Below are 4,916 nucleotides of genomic sequence, written 5' to 3'. Positions count from 1 at the left end.
TCCCGCCGCGCCCGGGCAGGTGCTCCCGCCCCGCGGCCTCCTGCGGCCGCCCGGCCCCAGCGGCTGCCCCGGCGCCCGTGTTCGGCGCGCGCGGGGGGCCCTTTCTTTTCCCTCTTTTACTTCTCTCTCTCTCTTTTAAATTTTCTCTTTCTTCCTCTCTTTGAGTTTTGTTCTTTTTTCCGATTTCTTTTTTCTGTCCCCTTAACCGCGCGGGCTCCGCGCGCCGCGCCCGCGGCGCTCCCACATCCTGGGATTCCGGTCCCGCTGCGGCTCCCTCGCGTCCCAACTTCCTGCGGCGCCGCCGGGGCCGGGGCCGGGGCCGGGCCGGAGCTCCCGCCGCTCCGCGGTCTCCCCGTGCCGGGCCGTGCGGCTCCGCAGCAGCCGGCGGAGCCCCGAGCCGCCGCCCGCGGCTCTTCCCTTCGGGAATCCCTGTGGTTGGGAACACGGAGCCGGGTCGCGCCGGGGCCYCTCCGCGCGGTGCCGGTACCGGGCGGCCCCTTGTTGGACCCTCCTGCGCTCGTGGGGTTAAAGGCAGGGAAGGTCCCTGAGCGCCTTCCCGGGAGCATCTTTCCTCCGTGATCCCCTGCGAACTGCAGCTCCTGCCGGGGAATGTTACTGCAAGAGTTAAACCCGCTGAGAAAATCCTGCCTCTTCCAGTTGCTTTCTGCTCCAGTCATTTCCTTATTAGCCGGGAATTGCTTGTGGGACAGATGGATTTTTTTTTTCCCTGACTGACAGGGCTTTGARAGACATCAAAGGGTACCAGGATTTAAGCTGTGAGGGTAATGCAGTTCCTGCATCCCCCTAAGAGGATGCCCTACCGCTAGTAACCCCACTTTCCTTTACAAAACTTTATCTGGGACGGACCGGCCGTAGCGGGAATTCAGTCTCTGTGCAGGAATTGTCTGCAAACTCCAAAGCTCATCCATAGGTTTCTTCTGGATGGATGTTCTGTGTTGTTTTAGAAAGGAAGTGCTCTCACCTCCCCGCTGTTTGGGGTGTAAAGGCTGTGGGATTCGCACTGTCCGTGAATCCCTCTCGAGTGGGTGCCTGGTAACCGYGCAAGAGCGGCGATGATCCCGGAATTTCCTGACCGGCGGGATTGGCTCTCGCTTGGTTTCTAAGGATTCCCGTGAATCCGTGTGCAGCCCTCGGGGGAAGCCCCGCGCGTGTGGTTGCTCTTTCCCTCCTCTTTCCCTCCAGAGCTGCAAGAATCAGTCCTTTTGACGGCAGGATTTTCCTCCGCCGGGTGGAAGGCGCCTCGGCCGCTCGCCGGTTTCTGTAGTGCTGCCGTTTCTTCAGGAGCTATGGGTGCAAAGGAGCTTTCCATCCSGGCTCCATGAACAGAGATCAGTGATGTTTTTGGAGCATCTTCCCCAAAGCAGCGTTTTTCCTGGCGGGAAGAGGASAGTATCGTGCCCCTCCGAGCCCTCCATGTGCTGTGGCTGCTCCTTCCTTTGCTCCTTCTGCTCCGTCAGTGCTTCCTTCCTACCTGGCTCCTGAGCACGTTGCAGCTGAGCTCGACTCACGGTGACAGCCCAGCAAGGAAATAGCTGGGGCTGCCTTKCTGATTCCCATCTAAAAATACCCTGAAAGTTGGCATTTTGCAACGAGTTGGGTCTGTTGGATCAGGTGGCTCCTGCCACTGATACGCTGGAGACCTCTGRTATTTAAATATTGACTTGATTGCCTGGTATTTAAACACTGTCTTGATCACCTGTTTTGGTTGGGGGGTCCTTAGTGCTGAGGAGTAACCTGTTGCTGGCCAATTGCTCCGGACGCTGTTTGATCCTATGGGAAGAATGGCGAGTGCCTGGATGGGCAGAGAGCCCAGGCTAGGCAAGGGCGAGCGCCYGCAGTCAGGCTAGGCTTGCAGATAAGGCTGCTTTAATGCCCTGATAAAAGATTATCAGGTGCAGAGGGGCAGAAATCCTCCCTTGAGAAGCTCGGTAATGCAGGAAGGGAAGAAAGAATGGGAAGCAGGAGCCTGAAGAAGGAGGCTTTGGGACTTGCTGGAATGTTTTATAGTGTTTTAGGAAGAAAGCTGCTGGAGCMGCCCTTGCAAACCTGCCCGAGTGGAGAAGGTTGCCCAGAAGAAGGCAGGAGGTGCCTTGCAGCTCGAGAGTGCAGCCAAAATAAACTCCTCACGCGGGGTCTGGTTTTGTTGTGGGAGCGATTTGGGCCCATATCCCYATTTTAGTACTGTCTGTGTAGCGAAACTTTCTGACCTGAGCTGCTTAATCTTGTAAAACTGGATTAACTTGTGCGTGTGGGACTGTGACTCGGAGCACTGGGGCTGTTGTAATTTTAGCTGGAACTCGCACCCTCACGGGAAGACGTAAGTGAAGATCACAGTGAATTCCTACATGAGGGCCCTTGGCCCCGGCCTCGCTCACGGAGAAGCTCCAGGGGGTCCCAGCAAGGTGCTCGGGGGTGCTGGCTCCAGCCCTGGGAGCGTTTGCCCCTTTTGGGTAAGGATCCATTGGGAAAAGTGCCGTGTGTGCTTGTCCGAAATCCCCGCATCCGAAATGACCCGAGCGGAGCCACGAAGCCCAGATGAGATCTGGCTCTGCTGTTAAGTGCTCTTTCTGAGCAGAAACAGGAGCATTTTGCAATTGGTGCATTCCCTGCTGTCCCCTGGGAACGCTGCCTTCCGCCTGGATCTGCTTGGAGCGGGTGGAAGAGGGCCCCTCGCCGGGTGTATCTGAGCACAGCGCTAGCCAAGCTGCAGGAGCAGGAGGCGGGAAGCACCCTGGGCCTTGCTGTTGGGCTCCCATGTTCTGGATGTGGGCAAAACTGGGACGCGCTCGGCTTTGGGCTCCCGCTGCTCGTGAGCAGAATGACCTCGACGCATCTTCCACGGGGAATATTGCGCGTAGTGTCTGCGGAAAGGCTGACCTTTCCAAGCATGAAGGCGAGTTTCCCTGGGAGAGAGGAATGTTGGCTGCACGTCGGGCTGGCAGGGCCGCTGCCGAATTCCTCTGCGGCTCCTGGTAGCCGCAGCTGCTGCCGCAGGGCTGCGAGTGCTGCCGGCCCGGGGACCGCGGAGACGCGGGGTTAGGGCTTGGGGTAACCCCAGAGGCGTGCGGGAGAGACCCTGGCCTGCTAACACGTCCATCTGGAGGACAAGGTTATCCCGAGCGTGGAATCTTCTTGTTTTTCACTAGAATTGGAAGAGCCGCTTATTGTATTAACAAGATTTTTAATTACAAGGGCCCTGCAAACTTGCAGCAAAGCCTCCCCGTAGGGAGCTGTGCGACAGCAAATGCCTTTCGTCCTCTTTCCATCTGCCTTTGCTCAGCAATACTTTTATTTCCCCCCTTTTTTCCTCTCTGTAGCCTCACGCTTGGGAATTCCGTGGCCTGGGACGAGCGGGTGCTGCTCGGGGGTGGCTTTTGCAGCGGGTCCCTCGCGTTGGACGCGCGCTCGCCGGGGTGTCCTCCCGCTCGGCGGCTCCACGCACTGCTCTGCTTGCAGCCCGTGGAGCGAGGCGCTGTGGGCTGCAGCACGAGTGCTGCATCCCTTGCATACGCAGGTTGAAACCGCCCCAGCTGATATGGCAGGATGAAACATTCTAGCAGGGTGTTAAATATAAAGTAGTGCCTCGGATCAAACCCACTCTTTCCCTTCCTTGGTTTCTCGCAGCGAGCTTCCCTGCTGCCCCAGTCTGTGGACGCTTTTCCARTGTTTCTCCAGGGTTTTTCCTGGTTTACAGGTTGGGGATAGTGATTGCCAAGGGGCACGGGTCTCTCTTGCCCCTCGCTGCACTCGCCTGGCTTGGAGGCTCTTGTCACGGATCCAAGTTCCCAATTGTGGGTGTCTCCCTTTCCTACCGGGAATCCCTGAGGAAAGCCTGTGCTGGGAGCTGAAATTGTGTCTGAATCTTCATAGAACTCTGTAATTCTGGAGCTAACTATGCTTTTGCTCGCCCTCTTTGAGGGCTCCCCTGCTATATTTGTTTCTAAGCAAGTTACTCATSTCTGCTGTTGCCGGAGGGGCTGCTTTGCTGTCAGGTCCCCGTTGCCTTTCGGCTGCTCTGATCCTCCCCTTTCCTCAGGGATAAGTGGCAAGGCTAGTGGTTCCGCTCGGTGACCCGGTGGCCCAGGCTCGTCCCTCGGCACCGCTGCGGCCTCCTGGTCGCCCGCACCAGGAGGGCACCCCAGGCTTCCCAGCAGGATCCGCTCAACGCGGCTGCAGGAGACACTGGAGCGGGAAGAGCGGGTCGCGCTGTGGACCCGTAACATGGCGTCACCCGGCAGCGGCTTCACCGGCAGCTTGGCTGCCGGCGCGGGGCGAAGCGGGGCCGGCCGGGCCACGCAGGGCTGTCCCCAGGGAGCTAAACGTTAAACATTGGCCGGGTTTCGCTCGCCGCCCGGCAGCGAGGTGACAGCGGTGCTCGATGCCGGTGGCTCCGCTGCCATCGCCGGGTGTCGCGTCCCGCCCGGCCCGGCGCGTGAGGCCCCCGCGGCTCCGCCGAAAGGACGTTGATCTGCAGGTGCCGGCTCCCCCTCTCCTTCCCCCGCCTCGGGCGGCGAGTTGGGCTTAATGTTTGACAGAGGCAGGTTAATAATCGACGCGGCCGGGGAGCGAGCTGCGCCCGGGCAGCGAGCCGCAAACGTGGCCCCTGCTCTTCTCAGCTCGGTAGCCACCGGCTTACGTGGGGTGAAAACTGCTCCTAGCCAGGAGTGCCTGCGAGCCGGGGCCGCCTCCGCAGCGGCCTCGCCAAGGATCTCGGCACGAGCCGCCTTTTCCCTTCCCTTTCCTTTGGAGAAGATCAGCTGAACAGAAAGCCCAATGGGCAAATGCGTTTAAAAACAATAAGCAAAGGGGTTTATTTATTTATTTATGGGGACAAAGGCTCTGCCGGGCAGTGCAAACACCGGGCGCGTCTCGGATCTGCCTTCCCGGGGCTGCTC

This window comes from Nothoprocta perdicaria, unplaced genomic scaffold, assembly GCF_003342845.1.
Source record: "Nothoprocta perdicaria isolate Ctin4 unplaced genomic scaffold, notPer1 scaffold_46, whole genome shotgun sequence".
Classification (NCBI taxonomy): Eukaryota; Metazoa; Chordata; class Aves; order Tinamiformes; family Tinamidae; genus Nothoprocta; species Nothoprocta perdicaria.
This window is presented reverse-complemented; position numbering follows the sequence as displayed.